Source organism: Podarcis cretensis, assembly GCF_951804945.1.
Source record: "Podarcis cretensis genome assembly, chromosome: 10".
Classification (NCBI taxonomy): domain Eukaryota; kingdom Metazoa; phylum Chordata; class Lepidosauria; order Squamata; family Lacertidae; genus Podarcis; species Podarcis cretensis.
The window spans coordinates 46,910,690-46,933,547 of NC_137179.1; the positions used below are offsets into that span (position 1 = coordinate 46,910,690).

A 22,858-nucleotide genomic window follows, 5' to 3' on the forward strand; every position below is an offset into this window, starting at 1 on the left:
AGGGCATCAGGTCCATCAAGACAGACAGACACCTGTAGGTAAAGTTATATGGTAGCAGCATATTTGGAGCACGGCTTCTAAATTGCTCAGCATTTCATTAGTAGCTCACTCAGTGTCTTTCAGGTGACTGTCATCGGTAGATAACCCCCACCACTGAGAGATACAACACATGATCTTATCACTGTCTTAACCTCTTGTCACTCTTATGCTTTGAAGTGCAGGGCTCTTTTATGAGGAATAAGAGACCTTTGATCCAAAACATGGAGACTCCTCTGTCAACTCACAGTGTCACTGCTATTCACATCTCTCACTGTTACAGCATTGATGTAGCTTCAGTCTAGAGTAACGAAAATAATGAGCATTCACCCCTTCAGCATCAAACACATGTGAGAGGGTATTATTGCAGATCCACTGGAGGTTTTCAGGGTAGGGAAGATGATGCTTGTGTGACTAAGGCAGGCAGAAAACGAATGCTGCTTTCCATAAAGTTGTTTATGTACGCTGTCCAGAAATGTTACACTGTAAAGAAAGCCTGTGATTTTATAACTCTATAGCGTTGTGACATTTTTAGCTGAATTCTTCCCGCTTCTGCAAAACCATGTGTTTCATTATCAGTTTATTATTACCTCTGATTTTGATAAACACTGAAGCATCCTAAGAAAACAGAAAGTATTTATTGAAGCAGATATTTATCCTGATATTCTAGCCTTAGCCAAACAGAGCAACATCCCTTTGTATTTGACCCAGTTCTGCAGATACTTGGAAAGATGAATTGGAGGTGACAAGGAGGCTGAATAGTGCATAGCAACCATCCCTTGCTGTCAGTGGTTGTTGGCAGCCTATCCACATGTGCTTTGATTTCTCCCGAAAGAGACAATCACTTCTATGGGTATTATTATCCTTCAGTGGATATTCCCTGCAAACATAGGAAGCTGCCTTGCACCAAGTCAGATAATTGATTCATCAAGATCACTATTGCTGAGCTCAGAATTGCAGTGATTGGCTCTCCAAGAACTTCCCAGCCTGCTCTGGGGTCACCAGGGATTGAATCTGGGTCTGCATTGGTGGGACATGCTTTTCCTTCAGAATTAATAGCTGAAATATTTTAGTAGAGATGCTTAGGGCCTTATAACAATAATCAGTTTTAATGTTGATTAGTAATAGCAGCAACTTAGCATGTGTTTGATAGTGCTGTGTATATGTTCAGTTGCAATTCTTGCAACAATCCTGCATATTACAAATGGGTTGAATTCAAGCTGAGGCAGGTGTGCTTGCCTAAGGATTCCTGGCCACTTAATGGTGGAGGTGGGATTCAAACCATGGGATTCCTGATTTGCAGTTCCCTAGCCACTATGCTACACCAGCGTACATATGTGTGTGTGTAAACGTGCATGTATGCTTATAGGCACAACAGCTACTGAGCTGTTGTACTACTGAAGAATAGGTCACACCATATAGCAGGCATAGGCAAAGTCGGCCCTCCAGATGTTTTGGGACTACAACTCCCATCATCCCTAGCTAACAGGACCAGTAGTCAGGGATGATGGGAGTTGTAGTCCCAAGACATCTGGAGGGCCGACTTTGCCTATGCCTGCCATATAGATCACACCTCCCTGGACCCACTGCCCAACCACATGCCTTGCGTTAGACCAGCAAAACTGGCTAGAGTTGGGACCTAAGCGCCAAATGTTTGATCGGACTGTTAGAGGGCACAAATCTTAAACTGAAGAGAGGAAAAACTACCTCCAGAACTGATAGTCTGCTGCTGAAAAATGTCAAATTATCTAAGAACGATAAGATCTAATTATAGATTAGAGACATGAAAACTCTAGTCCAACTCTGCGTTCAGGCTGGATTTTCTTTTTTATGGCTGAACAGTCCTAGCACATGAATAATAATGATATTTAACATTTCATAGTGCTTTCAAGTTTTTGAAGCACTTCACATGCATTAACTAGCTGCAGCTCTTACAACCATGATGTAAGGTAAGTCAATATTTTCTCCCCCACCCCACCCACCCCATTTTGCATTTGTGGGAGGGAGGCTTCCCTAAGGCCACCATAGGCGAGATTTTAGCTACTATGCTATTACACTAGCGCTCAAAGCCTAGATCATTTGATTAGGTTGCACAGAAAGCCATTAGCATGCCAGAGAGGCTAGCAATTCAGTATGTATAGTGCTTCCACCCTTACTTCAAATATTATGTGTCACCACATGTAAAAGAGAGAACGTGTTGTGTCTCCTTCCATCAGCACAAGGATTTCTGCTTGCACAATGAAACTTCAACCACTCTCTTCCCCGGGCATCCCATAAATCTTTTCTGGGTTTTCCCTTCCAACACTCTGGAGAAGATTTGGGGAGGGCACAGGGGAGCAAGGGATAGTTATATTGTGGAAGCAAAAAATCATTGTGCTAATCAGACAACTGCATTGGATACAGCCAAATAAAAACAAGATGAAGAAAAGTGCATCCAAAATTATGAGGGAGATGGTGTATCTTCCGTATGTAGAATACTTAAGAAATAGTTACAGGGTACATGATAGAGTGATCCTGTACAATGATCCTACAGGGCAAAGGGAAAGCCACCACTATGCTGGTGAGATGGCTGCTATACAGTGGACTCACTCAGCCCTGGAGGGGGAAACACCACAGATAGGAAACTATCCAAAATAGTGGGAAACCAGTAAAATTTCAGTCATTCCATGAAACTGATTGGTTTGCAGGACAAAGACAAACAACTTCACATAGTATGTCATCCAACTGTGGAATTCATTGCCATAAGATGTTGTAATGCGTTATAACTTTTGTAAAAAAAATAAAAGTATAAGTTGGTGTTGGATCAGTCTGACAGTGACTATTATAAACAATAACCGAAATAAAACCTGCATATATAGTCAATTTTTCATTGTTCAAATTGCTAGTTCGAACTAAATTTGTAGCTTGCTGGAGTCTTCCTGCCAGTGATAAGTTTTTTCACCTGGCAAAATGATATCTAGTGTACTTAAAAACTGTAACTGTAGAACAGGCAGAGGTTTGTTGTTGGAGGTTTTTCTGGACCTTTCAGAGACACTGCAGCAGCAGATTTCCTCTATTCACTTTGGGATCAGGCTAGGTGACCCTTAAAGTGATTTCTATTTCAGTGATTTGTATACTGAATTTTGAAACGATGAACACAAATTATCGTGGTGACAACTAGGTACAATTTTATAAAGCAGCTATGTGTGAAAACAAGTGCCTCTTTCGATACTATTTATAAACAGATTGTTCTGTGGATGATCTATCTAGTTTTTCCTTGAAATAGCTTTCTATTTCTCTGGGTTTTTCTTTACTATGCACTACTTCTAGCGTTGTGAAGTAGGTTAGAAGAGTACTGCATTCCTCCCTCTCACGAAACAAGGGGAAATGGCTAGGACTTCTGTAGAAAGGTTATAGATCTTTTGACAATTTAAGCCACGGGTTCTCATAGGACAGGGGTGTCCATATTCCAAGAGACTGCGATCTACTCCCACTAAAACAAAACTGGTAGTTGTTGAGCTTTTTTGGGGGGGAGGAAGACCCAAGGTTGTTGAGCTTTCTTTGGGGAGGAAGAGTCAAAGTTGTTGAGCTTTTGGTTTTGGGGTCAATCACTAAGGATCACGCAATCGACTGGTAGATCACGATCGACCTGTTGGACATCCCTGTCATAGGAGATTACCACAGGACCCTTCTTGGTAGTTCCACCGACCTCATGAGTCCCTGGGGTGGCAGCCCGTGAGAGGGCATTCTCTGTGGCAGCCCCTAAGTTTTGGAATTTCATTGCCACAGGTGTGTGTCTAGTACCTTCATTGCACAGGTTTCATCATACGCTGAAGATGTACCTCTTTGCTTTTGCCTTTGACACATGAGATACAACAACAACAACAACAACAATTTATTACTTATACCCCACCCATTTGACTGGTTTGCCCCAGCCACTGTGGGTGGCTTCCAACAGATAGATAGATGATATATGATAGATAGATAGATAGATAGATAGATAGATAGATAGATGATAGATAGATGATAGATAGATGATAGATGATAGATAGATAGATAGATAGATAGATAGATAGATAGATAGATAGATAGATAGATGATAGATAGATAGATAATGACAACAGGAGTGTGTGTGTGTGTGTGTGAGAGAGAGAGAGGGGGGGGGAGAATTTATATACAGTGGTACCTCGGGTTAAGTACTTAATTTGTTCTGGAGGTCCGTTCTTAACCTGAAACTGTACTTAACCTGAAGCACCACCTTAGCTAATGGGGCCTTCTGCTGCCGCTGCACCGCCAAAGCACGATTTCTGTTCTCATCCTGAAGCAAAGTTCTTAGCCCGAGGTACTATTTCTGAGTTAGCGGAGTCTGTAACCTGAAACGTCTGTAACCTGAAGCATATGTAAACCGAGGTAGCACTGTATTCAAAACGACCTTGACAGATTAGAGAACTGGGCCAAAACAAACAAGATGAATTTTAATAGGGAGAAATGTAAAGTATTGCACTTGGGCAAAAAAAAATATGAGAGGCACAAATACAAGATGGGTGATACCTGGCTTGAGAGCAGTACATGTGAAGAGGATCTAGGAGTCTTGGTTGACCACAAACTTGACATGAGCCAACAGTGTTACGCGGCAGCTAAAAAAGCCAATGCAATTCTGGGCTGCATCAATAGGAGTATTGCATCTAGATCAAGGGAAGTAATAGTGCCACTGTATTCTGCTCCTGTCAGACCTCACCTGGAGTACTGTGTCCAGTTCTGGGCACCACAGTTCAAGAAGGACACGGACAAACTGGAACGTGTCCAGAGGAGGGCAACCAAAATGGTCAAAGGCCTGGAAACGATGCCTTATGAAGAACGGCTAAGGGAGCTGGGCATGTTTAGCCTGGAGAAGAGGAGGTTAAGGGGTGATATGATAGCCATGTTCAAATATATAAAAGGATGTCACATAGAGGAGGGAGAAAGGTTGTTTTCTGCTGCTCCAGAGAAGCGGACACGGAGCAATGGTTCCAAACTACAAGAAAAAAGATTCTACCTAAACATTAGGAAGAACTTCCTGACAGTAAGAGCTGTTCGACAGTAGAATTTGCTGCCAAGGAGTGTGGTGGAGTCTCCTTCTTTGGAGGTCTTTAAGCAGAGGCTTGACAACCATATGTCAGGAGTGCTCTGATGGTGTTTCCTGCTTGGCAGGGGGTTGGACTCGATGGCCCTTGTGGTCTCTTCCAACTCTATGATTCTATGATTCTATGATTCTATGGACCTACCCTGTTGTTCTGATTGCAATTTTTAAAAACTGATTTTAGTACTGTATTTTTATACTGTTGTTACTCGCCCCTGGACCTTATGGGAAAAGGTAGCTGAGAAATAAAATAAAACCATCTTCCCACATAGGACCAGGGAAATGAACAGTGAAATGGAGCTGCCTTGATAGCACTAGCAGTGCTTGAATCATTTCACAGGCTACGTGTTAATGCCACTCCTCTTTAAGTCAGTTTGCAGGGGGAGTGCAAAGAATGGGGTATAGACTCTCCTGAAGTGCTCTTTTTATTTTTATTGTTTTAAACAGCTAGTGTGTGATTCATGCCATGAGGATACCTGTCACTTTCATCCTGTTATCTCACTGTGCAAAGTCAACAAATGATTGATTCTTTCATAGGGATATGCAGATTTAATGAAAGTAAAGGCAGTTAATTAAAACTGCGTACAGGTTGGTTATACCCAAATTGCAGTTTAAACTTTTGTCAGGCTTATCCCCTCTCTGAGCATCGTTTATCATTGTAAAACTGAATTACTGTTTAGTCCTATCATTTAATTTAATGCCAAAATTAATTCTGTGATTAAAGTATATGCCTTGAGAATACTCTACAGAACAAGAACTGAGAAATTCCCTGTTGTATGTTGTGTGTCATAGTCAATATTATAGTAATTAATGCACCCTGGCACCATGTGGCAGATTATTTGGGTCAGAAAATTTTGGTCTGTGTTCAAAACAGCTTACTCCTGTTCAGATTAGTACTGGGGTGCATGCTTAAAACTGCCTTACTTGAATTAGAAAAGATTTAGGGAAATGCCTAAGTACATTCTGAATCTAATCCTCTATGTCTGAATGGAGCAGAGAAAACTGCTGACACCATAAATAAAACAGGGCATGCCATTGCAAATATATATATATACTGAGAAATGTATTTATCATGGCAGATTTATGATAATTTGAAGTTTGATTGCTTAAATTATGGAAAGAAAAATAGTAGAAGGCACTTTACGCACACGGTTGTTTTGATAGGTGAGGAAATTATTGATGTAAAGATGGTGATAAATAACTTTCCTGCTGGCTGCTCTAAGAGTCTTATCCAGTTCACAGGACCTACCCCGTGTAATCTGGCTTCACTCTGGGGACCTTGCCAAAGCAAAACCTTTTTTAGCCTACCTCTCCTGCCCTGGGCTACATACAGTAATGGAACTGCATAGCTTTTGCTCTGCCTGGTCTATTTATCTGCAGCTCCATCTGCTCCCATTTGGCTTCCTACTGTCCTACTTAGTGGAGGAAAATGCTAAAATACAGAACTGGATTCAATGGCATACAGGAAGAGTGAGCAAATATTAATGGAAAGGGGTTTCTATGCTAGAGTGGGTAAAATGTTCATGAATATTCTAGCTGCTGTGGGGAAAGCTCAGATACAGAGCTTCTCCCTAAATGCATGTTCACTACTTGATTACCACAACTTCAAATTTTGACTTGCTAGCGTATAGCAACCAACATAGAAACACTGCATTCGCATCACTGAGCTTCGCTTCAGATACAGTGGTTTTCAGTTGTGCAAACTCCCATCTTCACCTGTGACTTCATCAATGAAGGATGAAACATGGAGTTGTCTTTTATGCATGTGAGCCCTAGTGCAGATGTCCGCACTAGCAGAAGCTAGCTGGAACTGGAGGAAAAGCCTCAGACATGGCTATGCTGAAGGTCTCTATTTAATGCTATTCATCACTCAGATAAGGTCATGATCCCATTACAGCAGCGACTTAGTCAGTGACTGATAAAGATCTGAGCCATGGAGGCCCCAATCACCCCGCTCTAGGCCAGAAGTCTGAAGTATCTTTCTCTGACCACCCCTGTTTCCTAATTCCGGTTATTACAACCTTTAACAGGATACATTTGTTGTTGTTGTTAGTCGTTTAGTCGTGCCCGACTCTTCGTGACCCCATGGACCAGAGCACGCCAGGCACTCCTGTCTTCCACTGCCTCCCACAGTTTGGTCAAACTCATGCTGGTTGCTTCGAGAACACTGTCCAACCATCTCGTCCTCTGTCGTCCCTTCTCCTTGTGCCCTCCATCTTTCCCAACATCAGGGTCTTTTCCAGGGAGTCTTCTCTTCTCATAAGGTGGCCAAAGTATTGGAGCCTCAGCTTCAGGATCTGTCCTTCCAGTGAGCACTCAGGGCTGATTTCCTTCAGAATGGATAGGTTTGATCTTCTTGCAGTCCATGGGACTCTCAAGAGTCTCCTCCAGCACCATAATTCAAAAGCATCAATTCTTCGGTGATCAGCCTTCTTTATGGTCCAGCTCTCACTTCCATATATCACTACTTGGAAAACCATAACTGGAGCAGGAACTGGCAAGCCACTCCAGTACCAAGAAAACTCCATAGACAAAGACAACAGGATACATAGTCTCTTCCCAATTGCCCCCATTCCTTGCTATCCTCTCTAGATCACAGATGAACCACAATCTTGTTACAATTCTCTGCGCACTGGACCATACTACTTATTTTATGCATGCAAGTCTCCTTCACTCAGCAATTTCAGAATTTTATTTTGAATGATACCAAGGCATTTATGAGCCCATCTTTAGACGCTGTCATTTCCAACACAACTGGTGTGTCCATGAGCAATAATTTTCATGGGGCTGTAACTGATGCAACGTCATTCATTTCTTACATGCTTGACCTCATTATTTCCCCCACATGATCTCAAAGATGCCTCAGTCACTGTGGTTGTAAGGAAAGTGTGAAAAGTCGTATTAAATAGGTCAAACACTTTATTGGCTCAATCTTTATAGATAGGTCACATTTATTTAAGTTATAACTCATGACAAGCAAACAAGAAACATATAAAGCAAGGTGACAATGCAATCTAAAACAAAGAGTAACAAGGACATCAATTTATATGATGGCTATAGCAAGGAAACTTGGCTGACATTTTATAGCAACTTAAAAGAAAATTGCTACTTTCTTAGTAATCTTCTATTTACTATTGTTTGCAAACAGATTATCAAGTTTTTATGGATGTGGCCAATGGATTTGACCCTCCAGTAATTGGGCAAGAAAATTAACATTGCTTCTTCAGGGATAGCCCAGTGAGATATATAAATGTTGTAAATATTTAACAACATGGGCTCCACAAGTAGATAGAAAAGTTGTTATGAAAGCATCCATCTAAAACAGAGGATGGTGTCAGTAGTGACCTCAAAGTGTAAAAACCTTTCCTTGGGAGAAATTTGCAAAGGTCAGGAAGGTAGGATTCATTCACGATTCAGTTTTAATCTAGCATCCTACTGTGCCGCAAGATTGGCTACTAATGTCAAATCACAGAGTGCAATTAATCATACAGCTTAGATTTAAATTCCTGTTGTGCTCTATTGGCTCTAACGCCTTGAAAATATTGCAGGAAAAATTATACTTGTATATCACATGATCAACTTTATCAGTCCAAGTCTATTTAGTCACATAAAAATGTTCTAGAAAACAATTGTTCTGATATTCGGCAATGTATCATCATCTTCTAAAAACTGAGATTTAGTAGTTTTTTGAAAGCATGGTATTCTGAAAGAAGGGAAACTGAGTCTAAGCTTAGTACACCTAACTTGCTTTGTTTAAAATAACAGGGATTGCTAACCTATGACCCTGGGACATGGGTGGCACTGTGGGTTAAACCGCAGAGCCTAGGACTTGCCGATCAGAAGGTTGGTGGTTCGAATCCCCACGACGGGGTGAGCTCCTGTTGCTCGGTCCCAGCTCCTGCCAACCTAGCAGTTCAAAAGCACTTCAAACTGCAAGTAGATAAATAGGTACCGCTCCGGCGGGAAGGTAAATGGCGTTTCTGTGTGCTGCTCTGGTTCGCCAGAAGCGGCTTAGTCATGCTGGCCACATGACCCGGAAGCTGTACGCCGGCTCCCTCGGCCAATAAAGCGAGATGAGTGCCGCAACCCCAGAGTCGGCCACGACTGAATCTACTGGTCAGGGGTCCCTTTACCTTAACCTATGACCTATGGCCAATTGGTTGCTCCCAAAGAACTTCTGGTGCCCCCCCCCCCCAAGCACCCTTCCAACAATTTTATGGTGCTTGTCAGAGTGGAAAAGTTTCAACCTCTTCACTGGTCTTATAAACATGCGGTTGGGTTATGTCACCTCTTTTCAGCTTTGCAAAAGATCTTTCCCCTCTGACATGCCGTTGTTATTAGAAGAGCTTTGAGAATTTCCTAAGTTTCTCTGCTCTTATAACAATAGAGCTGCACCAGAGGAAGAATGGGCCTTTTGTAAAGGCAAAAAAGCAGCTCTGATTTTCCTCCTCAGGACTGGAGCAGGAGGAGACCCTCCTACACCACTGCTTCCCCTGGGATCAGAAACATGGCTGAGTTGAGTATGTAGGTGTGTGCAGGATGCTTGTCTCCCATCTCTCTGTGTATGCATGCTATATGAGTATATGGCTGTGTGCCAGTGTGTGCACTTGCTGGCATGGGTCCCTCAGAGGGATGGCTATCATTGTGGCCCTTGAGCCAAAAAAATGGGGGCCATGTACATGGAGATAGTTCTGGCCAGTGAGGACCACAATAGTTTTTATCCCCGTAATGCCCTTGGAGTGACAGTAGAGGCATTGTGGGGGGAAATAGTGGCATACTATGTGTGGGTTTCAGCTCTGTTAACACAGATGGTGGAAGGAAAACAAAAAAACACAAATTTGCTGTCAACTTTGTCACTGTTCATCAAGGTATGCCCTCTTCTGAGGCCAAAGGTTTGAAGAATGTCACCTGCTTCCTGAGAACCTTGCTGAAACTGCTGTCCCATTTTCACAGCCTGCTTTAATGCAAATCCTCTAGTGCGCTCACCTGCAGTTGAGCATTGCAGGGTGTCAGGAGTGCATGCAGGAGCCAGGCCCAGTGACCAATAGGACTTTGCAGGACTGGGGCCTTCCTAAGTTTGTTCTGAAGAGGCAAGGCGTGGCCACACAGGTGAGGCCAATTGGTAACTCACAGCACCTGGTGGCAAGAGCTGGTAAGGGATATAAGGTCAGCATTTCCCTTCGGCTTTTTGCCACAGCAACACATTCCCTGCCTTCCTGTGTTTGGCTCCTTGCTTCTTGATCCTCAAACCCTTGACTTCATGACTCCTTGCTACCTGACCCTCAGACCCTTGGCTTCTTGACTCCCCTTCGCTTCTTGACTCCCAGCTCTCTGACCCTCGGACTCTTGGCTTCCTGACTCCTGGACCCCCGTTCCTGCTCCCACCCTGCCATCTTTCCCCCGGCCCCGACGTCCCCAGCCGGGACTTCTACCGCCCATGAACCGGACCGTGACACAGGGAAAGGTTTGATAGTGCAGGGCAATCTGCGTTTCTGGGACGCTTATCCACCATAAGTCGTTTTTCCATTGAGGAACACTTGGTGAGCTTTTTCCAAGGAATCCTCAGGTTTTCTGAACCACAGTTGGGAAACCACTGTTTAACAATTATTAATACGTTAACAAACTAGGTTTATTCGATTTGGGGGGGGGGGTTGAGAAGTATTGCCCTAAGGAAATGGATTCAGTTTTGAAAGTTTAATATTTATTTCCTGCGAAAGATTTGATTTTGTTTGGTAATTTCCTGGTAAACATGTTAAACATTTTAAAATATTTTTTAAATGATGGATAAGTGATACTTTGCTATATAGAAAAGTAGCTAACTATCTACAAATGTTCCATGAAATTCCCATCACTTAATATACATTGCATGTTTATCATGAACGCTTTGTCTTGAAAGTGACAATTAATCCTGAAGGTTTGGAAGCACAAATGGGACAAACAATTTTTTCCAATCAAACAAACTAAAGACATAATTTCACCTTCCTGCTGTAGTCTGGTACTACATTTGAAGTGACCTGAATGAAGAAGAATTTTATAATTTATAATTATTACACAGTATACAGATTCCACCAGAGAGCTCTAAAAATAAAAGATAGGAAGGCAAGATAGTTTTTTTCAAGCCCAAGTATATAAACTCATTTTTATTATATTATTTATTTACTATTTTACTTCATTTTTATACACTAACTGTTCATTGCCAATGAACTTCCCATATATAAAAACCAAAGAGCAGATGAAAAGAAATAGGTCCCTCAACAAATCATTTTTACTGGTATCAGTGCTGAAAATTGGAAATTTGTTTAGAATAGCACTGAGAAAAAGTTAACTTGTTGCAGGAAATTAGAAAAGGTTCCTTCATGCTCCATGATAAACAAGATCATTAACTCCATTGGTTTTGTTTATTTGGTGCAGTCATCCTCATCTCTACGTATTTGATAGCCGAAGGCCATAAATCATTTTCATGTAATGTTATGCCCCTATTAATTGCTTTCCTTTGTTGTTCAAAAAGTCCGCTAGCAAAAAATATTTTACTTACTTTTTATATGGAAAGGGTTTATTGTCAATAAACCCTGATGTATAAAAACCAAAGGACTGATCAGAATAAATGAAAAAGTCTGTATTATCATCAGTGCTGAAAATTGGAAATTTATTTAGATCATAATTGAAAAAGATTTTTTTGTTTCCTGAAAAGAGAAAGCCAATAATACTTTGCATTTATCTTCAACATTTTGGAAAGTCACATTCCCTACATACCCTTTTCTCACACGGGAGGGTCATTTTATGTAATATATGTTATTCATCATAGAAAACTCTAATCCGTCATTTGTGAACTATGCCACCCTAAAAAACCAATATGAAGAAACAGCTGCCATATCTCGATTTAAACATATGAACAAGGTGCTCTGTGTGTGTGTGTGTGTGTGTGTGTGTATATATATATATATATATATATATATATATATATCCCTGATCAGCTGTTGAATTCCTTAGGCTGTTCCTAAGAGGATTGTATGCTGTAGTGGTACACTTGATACCAAGTAAAAATGGGGCTTTCAGTTTTACGTTCCAGCTCTCTAGAATCAGCTTCGGATTAAAATTAGGGTAGCACCTAACATTTTGCTTTTAGGTGGTTATTGAAAGCTGGCATTTCCTGAAGTGTCTTCAGGACCTTTCCTAAAATGTGTGTCTGTTGTTGGCATCTGTCTGTCTTGAGAGATGATGGAGGTGAAGTCAAACTGCTCTGTTAGCAGCACCTTGGGATGAGACCCTGGGCTGCCCAGACAATGGGACCTCCCTCTCAGCCTCACTCATGTGAACCAAAGGGAAGCAGAGCAATATGTTTGGCACCAGCTTGGCTGCAGAAGTTGCTGGAAGGAGGTGTACAAGGCACCATCCAACCATTTAGGGAATCTAGATTTGTGTAGTCCTTAGTCTTTGCTTCTCCTAAAGTTTGTCCTCAAGACAGTAGGTATGGGTTTCCCCTCAAGGTTTACTCTCAAAGCCTTTCTCACAAGGCAGCAGAGGTTTGGGATCAAGAGTTTTCCTTCTCCTAGACTTGAGGCTTCCTCAAACTCGGCCCTCCAGATGTTTTGAGACTGCAATTCCCATCATCCCTGACCACTGGTCCTGCTAGCTAGGGATCATGGGAGTTGTAGGCCAAAAACATCTGGGGGGCCCAAGGTTGAGGAAGCCTGTCCTGAATGGACTACCTTCCCAGGTTGACGAGCCCCAGCTGCCCCTCACTTCCCTCTACAGCACATGCAGAAACTGCCTTCTTGAAAGAGGGTGACAACCAAGGAAAGCGATCCTTCTCCATGGTCCTCCCACTCCACCATGTGTAGAACGCTCTCCCCAAAGAGAAGGCCACATCTCACTTTGGGGCAGCCTTCTAATTAGGGCCACCTGCCAGTGGTGGGTGGTGCCAGAGGCAAAAGTGGGTGGGGCAATGAATGCAAATTTCACCTTGGCTAGATGCCCTTCTCTTTCCTCCACCTGGGATTATCATAGAATGCATTCCAATTAAACAAAAACACTCAAGCAGGTTGCAAACCAGGACTGCTGAGAGTTGCAGCCAGAAGAGAGCGTGCATGGCCTGGGGAGGGGATTGTGGCCTACCGAGAATCTCAGGGGCCACAAAAGAGGTGTAGAGGTCCGTATTTAGCCCCTATGGTTGATACTTCCCAGCCCGTGCTAAGGAGGCTCACTTGACACATGCTTTAATGTCCCTTTTAATCTTCCAGGTCCTTTAATAACATTTTAACACCTCTAATTTTAGTCACTATTAAATCTTATGGGGACATGTTTTAGGTTCTATTGGGGTTTTCAGATTTTATATGATTGTGCCATGTGCTCACACTTGCTTTTTGGTTGTTGTTGTTGGTTGGTTGCATCATTTTGAATTGTTCGCATTTCGAATTTATGTATTTATTTATAAACTTTATGTCCTGCAGTATAAAAAGAAATCTCTAAGCGGTTTACATAAAATATAATTGGGAAGGGGGGATCAATATAAATTCATAGAGCACCTACGGTCCAATAGAACACTTTTACGAGCTAAATAAAAGCAGAATAAAATTATATACCATAGATCAGGCTTCCCCAACCTGGTGCCCTCAGCTTCCACCAGCCCCAGCAAGTATAGCCATGCTTCTCCTACAACTGTTGGGATTTGTAATGCAAAACAGCAGGAAGGCCCGAGGTTGGCAAAGGCTACCATGGATAATATGTTATTAAGGAATAATAATTTCTGTTTATTTAAAAGGTATTTAAAGCTAGTTATTGGCTCCGCCTCTTAAACTACCCAGGGGAGAGCATTCCAAAAGGTGGGTGCTACCACTGAGAGAGTCCACTTCCATGGAGTCTCCAAGTGATAGACTGGCGGTTGTGGGATGGCCCCCAAGGTTTCCTTGGCAGATCTTAAGTCTCAATTTGATCTGTAATGGGGGGAAGAACTCTACTAGTTTTAGTGTTTGTTTTCTGTTGTATTGTATGTTGCCTAGAGGCTCGTTGCATAAGGCAACTAATAGTAGTGTGCACTATTTATTTAGGAAGTCGCATGTTTGTTTTTTCAATTCCCATTTTAATTGTAATTAACTTGCCTTTGAAAGACATTGCGTACTTGCCATTTTAAAGCTGGTGATAGACTAGAATGCTCCTAGGGACATTCCTTAACAAAAAATACTTTGTGTGTAAAACCTGATAATAGAACAGAATAAATATGCTAATTGTAGCAGAACCAACAGCACACTTCAGTACATTTATTCATTAATTTTATATGCATTGGCTCTTTTTAAAAAATATATGAATAAAACTCCCTCACCATGATTCCCATTGGAAAGGACAAACACTAGCTCTTCCCTTCTGATCAAGGTCTTCTTGCCTTTGAATACTCAGGGGCTTGTACTGTGGATGCCTCTGTGTCAATAGTAATTGTTTCTAGTAGGATGTAGCTTATTTGTACACTTATGGCTTTCCCTACCTTGTACCAGCCAAGTCAATGAAAGGTTAATGTGAACCTTCATGTATTTATCAAATGATGCCCTTTTAAGGCAGTCACTTGTCTCCACACTCAGAATTTGATCGTGCATTCATCCAGATCAATGGCAAATCTCTCGAGGTAAACCCTTGAAACGTTCCTTTTCATCACAACACTACAGTGTTTAATTATGCAAAACAAGTTTATGGGCAATAGGAAGCTTTTGGTAATTTCCCATTTTCATTAGATGTAGCCAAGCTTCAGGCTACACCTTCACTTTACAGGCAGTCATCCAGCCCATGAAGCGCTGTGAGGCAATTGCCTCAGGGCAGCAGACTCCCTGGGAGAGGCGGGAGAGGTGATCCATCTGGCCTCTGTAGGGGGACACTACTTGTCACCTTCTGCACTTGTTGGCCGCTGCCTCCTCCTCTTGCTGCATGCCCACTCGGTGCTTTCTAGCGTTTTGACACTAGAAGCAAAACAGGAATGTCGCCCCCGGCCTCCTCCTAGACCATGTCTCCACCCACATTCCCACTTCCACCCACCACCTACCACGATGGCAGGTACACAGAGGAGGAGGAGGCAGGAGGATGGCATTTCTTCTTTTGTTTCTAGCAGGAAAATCTCCTCAGCCGACCCTGTTTACATGTCTTCAGGAACCTGTAACTACACATAGAAAAGTAAAGGGACCCCTGACCGTTAAGTCCAGTCACGTACGACTCTGGGGTTGCGGCACTCATCTCACTTTACGGGCCGAGGGAGCCGGCGTACAGCTTCCGGGTCATGTGGCCAGCATGACTAAGCCGCTTCTGGCAAACCAGAGCAGCGCACGGAAATGCCGTTTACCTTCCCGCCGGAGCGGTACCTTTTTATCTACAGTGGTAACTGTGGTTAAGAACTTAATTCATTCTGGAGGTCCGTTCTTAACCTGAGGTACCACTTTAGCTAATGGGGCCTCCCACTGCCACCGCGCCACCACTGTGCGATGTTTCTGTTCTCATCCTGAGGTAAAGTTCTTAACCTGAGGTACTACTTTTGGGTTAGCAGAGTCTGTAACCTCAAGCGTTTGTAACCCAAGGTACCACTGTACTTGCATTTTGACGATCTTTTGAACAGCTAGGTTGGCAGGAGCTGGGACCAAGCAACGGGAGAGCACCCTGTCGCGGGGACCTTCTGATTGGCAAGCCCTAGGCTCTGTGGTTTAGACCACAGCGCCACCCACATCCCCTAACTACACGTAGAACCCTGCTATAAATGATGGGTGCAATTGTTTGTAAACAAACCTTAAGAAGTACCCTTAGATCATGTCCACATGGTTATTCTTACAGGCCCCAATATATTGTTTCATCATGCTTGACCTTCACAAAGGGCACAACTGCTTGCGTTTTTCACTGGCTGAATAAGCAAATGGAGGTAACCGTGCGCTATGCAGGAATAATGCAGGCTGCCGGGTGCTGGGGAGAGAGCACTGCTGGAACATCTTGGCTTCCTCCACTTCCGTTTGACATGTAGTATCTGGAAATGGAGCATGGCAGGCTGTACAGGGAAAAACCTTCCTTTGTTTCCTAAAGCAAGAATAAAGTGGCATTCTTACCCGGAAGAATGATTAAACTGCAGCATCCTGGGAAATAGAAGGTTTCATGTGGGTGGGTGTTGGGAATGTGTGACTTGTGTCTTTCCCCGCCCCGCCCGGAATCCTGCTAACAATTTGTTGTAATCTTCACAAATTAAGGTCATTACAAAATTGCTTATCAGTAGCAGCATTTTCCGTGGTTGCCTCCATTACAGAATGAGTCAGCAGGAATTAGAAACTGATCCCATCTAATGACATGAAACTGTAGTTCGCACACCATGCTTCTCATGTGATAACTAGTACAATAGCTTATCACAGATAGAACCTTATCACGCTAATGCAGTTCCCTTCAATTGGAAGCAAGCTGTGCCATGATAAGCTTATAACTGGATGGCTAACGCATCAAGAGGGTCATGTGATCTGGCCCTCAGTTGCCCTTACACGAGATAGATTTTGTTAGTTTACACATTCAGCTGCTGCATCACAAATTAACTGCAAGGAAATTGCTAAGTAGGCATGGGCAAGAGACTGTAATATTTTCATGGGCTATGGAGACGTTTGGCTGTGCAGAATCTTTTCATGCTACAAGAAGGAAGTAGCCCTTCTGAAGTCCTGGTCCAAAGAAGGACAGGTCTCCTGCATTCTTAATAGCTATGTAGACAAGGAAATTATTTTGTTAGTGACACAGAGCTGAAAGCCCTATTTTACGGAACTATTAGAGATACAGAATCTCTGTCCTCCTGTCTGTCACCCAGTGAACGCAGTAGGAAGAGAGAACTTGCTGCCTAGCAACATTTTTAAAGTAGATCTCATAATCATATAGTGCACAGGTAGGCAAGTTTGTTAAAAAAAATAAATAATAAACTTGGAATGGCAGAAAACAAGGTCCTTCTGAAGTGTATTGAAAACTGTACAGTTCTGCTCATTTTCCATTTTAATTGCATTGATTGTTATATCCTTCAGTGTAAAAAAAGAATCAAAGATTTTAGCTGTTGCTGAAATAAATCAAAGTTCACTCAAATACATTAAAAGTGATGTGAACAGGCAGGATACACTTCCATTTAACTGTGCTACAGGAAAATTGCTATAATAAAGATGGTAATAAAATTCAAATGCCCCTGCTTTTTATAAATTGATTTTATTTTTTTTGCAGTCTTGCTTCACTTGTCTCTTGGGGCGCTTCCACACAGGAGGTTATTGTGGGCTCAGTGCTGCTCAAGCATCCTTCGCAGCATCCACATACCATCCTCACCTAGATCTCTTTGGTAAATTAAAAATTGGTTTACTTACAAACCCTTCCAAGGTCTGGTTCATGTGCTTTTCCATACATCAATCAGAAAAGCTGCACAGGCAGTAAAACTAAGTTTAGTTACAAAACAGTGAAAGTTCCTAAATTATTGGTATAGGAACTCAAGAGAGCCATGTAACTGAGCTGGAGTGAGCAGCAGAAGCTTCTTCACATGCTGATTTTCTTAGGTAGACTTAGGGTGAACAATAGGTTTTATTACCTATTTACTCCCAAGGTAAAAGGAAATGACATCGGTAATTCTAGCAAAATAGCTTACTCTGTGTAACCCCTTCATGCTTTAATTACCGTATTTTTCGCCCCATAGGACGCACTTTTTCCCCTCCAAAAATGAAGGGGAAATGTGTGTGCGTCCTATGGGGCGAATGCAGGCTTTCGCTGAAGCCTGGAGAGCGAGAGACATCGGTGTGCACCAACCCCTCTCGCTCTCCAGGCTTCAGGAAGCTATCCGCAAGCCTTGCAAGCCCGGCGGGAGTTCCCGCGGGCTCACAAGACTTGCGGGCAGCAGCCTGCAGCTCCGGCGAGTGTCTGCAAGCCTTGCGCACCCGGCAGGAGCTCCCGCCGAGCGCGCAAGGCTTGGGGCGGCAGCCTGTTGCCCGAAGCACAGGGAGCCCTCCGGAGGGCTCCCCGTGCTTCGGGCGAGTGCCTTCAAGCCTCGCGTGCCCGGCAGGAGCTCCCGCCAGGCGTGCGAGGCTTGGGGCGGCACCCTGCCGCCCGAAGCACGCGGAGCCCTCCGGAGGGTGCCCCATGCTTTGGGCAGGCGTGTGCAAGGCTTGGGGCGGCAGCCGCGGCTGGGGGGGAAATAATTTTTTTTTATTCATTCCCCCCCCCAAAAAAAACCCGATGTGCGTCCTATGGGCCGGTGCGCCTTATAGGACGAAAAATACGGTAGACCTAAGCATGTTGGTTATTAGTAGTATCAAGCTAGTAGTGGATCAGAAGACTTATTCCTGCAGAGTGGAAATTAAAATCAAGAGAAGTTTCAAAATGGTTCCAATGGCAGATACGGCAAGATAGTGGAAAGAAGTACACCAGTGGTTGTCAGGTGACTAAGAAGGAACTGTTACAAATTATTCTCTGCTAAAATGTATTTTATGCATGGAAGTATATTTCCATTCTCGGATGAATGCCTTTATGAAGGTAGATGCTGCCTTTCATTTGTATATTAGATTCTACAATCTTAAGAGAAGTTCCGTATATGACAGATGCAGGTTCAGACAGAATTACTGCTGATAGTTTGGGAAATGAATTTGAGGCTGAATATTTGGGTTTTGGCACTATCAAACCCTGCTCCAAAACTTCTGAAAGCCACAGCAAAATTAGGTGTGCTTTCCATTACTGTACAGCATGTTCAACCTGGACTACACAATTTTCATTGCTGCCACGCTATTATCAATAGTAGTCTGTGCCTCCCTTTCTTTCCAGATAAAATCGACCAGTTAGAACAATATATTATGCAAACAAAAGCTCTGCTCAGAGAGAATCAAGTGCTAATGCTTCCGATTAATTTTAAAATCCTATTCTGGAAGAGATCCATTGGAGATAATAGGGGAGAGTGGTCCCTAACTGAGACCTGTCAAAATTTTGACAAGCGTACGGCACTTTTGAGTTGATATTTTACAGACAGATGGTTAGAATTAACTGGGTGTAATAGCACCAAAAATATTACTATCCTACCTTTTTTCTTAGAATTTAATATATTTTTAATGCAAATATCCCTTATTCCTCTATTGCTCAGAATTCCTTTTTGTGTGTGTTCTAATCTGATAACCATTACAATTTCTTGGCTAATTTTATGAAATCAAAAATGCAATATTTGGTGATGAGCAGTCCTGTGTAAGAAGTTAGCACATGTCAGATCCTTTTAACAGAGGATTGTGCGCTGACCGCAGGACACCCCCTCTTTAGCGCTGGTGTCCAGCTTCGCAATGGAGTATGGCTCCCCGGTCACCCCAGGGAGGTGCTCCAATGGGAGTGCAGGGAATGCTGTGGGGCCTATTTAAACCGCGGCCTGACGCCCATGTGTCATTGTGTCTTTATTTCCCAAGGGGGCTGGATTGTGGCCTTGACGCGCAAGCAAAAGACTACGTCCATCTTCATTCTTCCTTGCCATTAGCTCATTATGCTTACGCAGAACCTCAGGAGGCAAGTACAGAATCTGATTGGAAAGTAAAAATATAAGTTAGACGTGCAGGAAGCCCTGAATTATAGATTTCTCCACCTCTTCTCAAATGCTTTTAAATTGGAAATCTTTCTGGGTGCAAAATACTGTTAGCAACTAGGGCCCCATCTGCAATATGCATTTAAAGCCATCTTGTTCAGCCATGACTCCCCTCCCCTCCAAATCCTGAGAACTGTTGGTTGTTAAGGATGCTGAGAGTTGTTAGGAGCTTCCTATTTCCTATTCCCCTCACAGAGCAACAATTTCCAGAGTGGTGCTACAATAAATTCCTCTTCCCTAATGTACTCTGGGAATTGTAGCTTCATGAGGGGGATAGGGGTCTTCAGAGGAAGCCATGACTGCTTAAAGTTAAATTATACTGCTTTAAATGTACAGAAAGGGCCAAAAATGTTTAGCTTTTCTGGGGTGCAGCACATTCTAATGTAAACTACCATTTTGCTTTCAAGTTTCTTGTGTCTTATTTTAGTCTTGAAGCAACCTTCATCTGAATCCTTTAATGGTTGGGATCTTAGATGTGGATTCCAATTCAAAATGTGATGCACTGTTTATTTAAATCTTTGATTTGGAGGAGATTAAAAATCCCAGTCACCGTTCTCAATTGACTTTGAGAAAATATCAAGCTTCAATTGATGGAATATTATCTGTGCTTTAAAAATCCTAAAAGTAAGACTTCTCCCAGGGCTTCCAGCCATTGTCGGTAAATTTTCTGTTTTGTTTTTTAATTGGAAAGATAAAGTTATCGCAGTTTGTTTAGAAATCATTCTTCACTTGTTTTATCGCTAGAGTAGAATATGTTTATATTGAGTATGCCTTGCAAGAAAACACCTTATGAATTATTTTAAAGCTCTTTTTTGCTCCTTTGTTGTGTTCTAGATCTCTTGAAATGTTTTGCTGCAAACCCTTTTCTGTGCACGAATTGTATCACTCATTTTCCAAGAAAGTGTTATGCCTTTATGCAAAAACTACTATTATTATTTACTTGGATATTAGTCTGTCTTTGTTCTGCGCATAGGATTCCAACCTGAGTCTGAAATAAATGAGCATATTGTGACCTGATAATTGAGCTAACAAGCATTTGTATATATGTCCTCTCAAGTGATATTTCCTGGGAGGTAGGGAAAATATAGGAACAAAGGCATTAGCTCTGATTTTAAAGCCCGCAACTTCTTAAAAAATCAGAAAATTGAATTACCTGGTTTAAATGGAAGGTTGTTGCATGCTGTTCAAATGGAGTTCAGCCACGTTACGTGTAAACATTTTCAAGGACTCCTCGCTTTATACTGAAGCCTTACAATTGAGTACATATGAGAGTTCTCAGAGTTGTTTGGGTCAACAAAGATGTGCAGAAAGTAAACCATGAGCAGAACAGAGAATTGTTGCCACAGCATCTGAATTTATAAACAACAATGCAAGGGGTTGCACTCAAATTAGTCATACTAAGAGTAGACCAATTGAAACTAATGGCCCTAAGTAAGCCATGTCTATTAATTCTGCTCTGAGTATGGCTTAGTTGTTGTTTAGTCGTTTAGTTGTGTCCGTCTCTTCGTGACCCCATGGACCAGAGCACTCCAGGCATTTCTGTCTTCCACTGCCTCCCGCAGTTTGGTCAAACTCATGCTGGTAGCTTCGAGAACACTATCCAACCATCTCGTCCTCTGTCGTCCCCTTCTCCTTGTGCCCTCCATCTTTCCCAACATCAGGGTCTTTTCCAGGGAGTCTTCTCTTCTCATGAGGTGGCCAAAGTATTGGAGCCTCAGCTTCACGATCTGTCCTTCCAGTGAGCACTCAGGGCTGATTTCCTTCAGAATGGATAGGTTGGATCTTCTTGCAGTCCATGGGACTCTCAAGAGTCTCCTCCAGCACCCTAGTTCAAAAGCATCAATTCTTTGGCGATCAGCTTTCTTTATGGTCCAGCTCTCTCTTTTTTAAAAATAATAATAATATTTATTAACATTTTAAAAACTGCAAAAGAAAGACAAAGAATTAAACAAAACAATACAATACAATACAAAAACAAAAACACCACACAACACCAACCCCCAAACATTAAATTAACAAAACCAAACAAACACAATTTAAAACACATCTAATAAGTTCAGTATCTTAACTTTCATTCCCTTGTTTCAACGACCTCCTCACACCTCCCTTTTTGTATTCCACTTTAATTAACTGTTTCAGCAATTCCTTTCCATCTTCCTCTGTTTTCTGTCCTATAATTTATCTTAACATATTCTAACCTTATTTTTCCCTTTAATATATAATTGTCTTAACATATTTTAACTTTATTTTCCCTTTAATACTCTAATAATCTATTTGTACTTAATTCCTTGTAACATTTCTACTAACGCCATATAGCTCCTTTCCAACATTTTTCTAGCACACATTAATTTTACAATATTTTTATAAATAGTATTTAAACTTTTTTCCAATCTTCTTCCACCAACTCTTCTCCCTGGTCCCGGATTCTGCCAGTCATATCCACCAATTCCCTATAGTCCATCAACCTGGTGATCTTCTGTCCGATGCTCTTAACTCTTTTCCAAGTCCCTTCTGCGAGTCTTCTTCATATTTATACATGAACTTTATTTTGTCTTCCACTGATCTTATTTTCATTTTCCTTCCTTTGAGACTAAAGAGTAGATCTCGGGGAAACTCCCACCTAAAGATGATTTTATTCCTTCTCGACAGGGCAACCAAATCTCCGTAGTTAAATCTAAGATCCGAAAGGTATTTCAGGACGTCTTTCAAAATTTCCACTCTTGACTGTTGTTCTTCTAAGTTCCTCTGGTAGTTCCAACAGTCTCTTATTTTGTTCTTCTCTTTTTTCCCTCTTCTTCCAAGTCCGAGAGCCCTCACAGTTTTAATCTCTTCTTGACCCAAGTCCCGGTCCCAAAAGTCATCAAATTCCTGTGTAAGGAAATCTATCAAACTTTCCTTCTCCAGTTCAGGTAGGGCTCTGATCCTCGAAATCTGATTTTCTTTAAATTCAATCATAGCAGGCATCAACTTATGGTCATCAAATTGCATCTGTAAGGCTGGGACTCTCTCCAATTGTGTTACTTTAGGTTCAACGGCAATAACTTTCTCCCTAGCCTTCTCCGCAGTTTGCCATGTCAAAGTAGATTCCTGTGTCAGTTTCTGAATAGTTTCTATATTGGTGTTCACTTTTTGTCCCAAATTGTCAATTT

The 22,858-nt window shown here is 42.1% G+C and overlaps 1 protein-coding gene across 20 annotated transcripts in view; it reads left to right on the forward strand.

Moving 5' to 3' along the window:
* The window catches only part of GRIP1 (glutamate receptor interacting protein 1), a 356,892-nt gene that overhangs the window by 265,463 nt on the left and 68,571 nt on the right, over positions 1–22,858 (forward strand). The window lies entirely within an intron of this gene.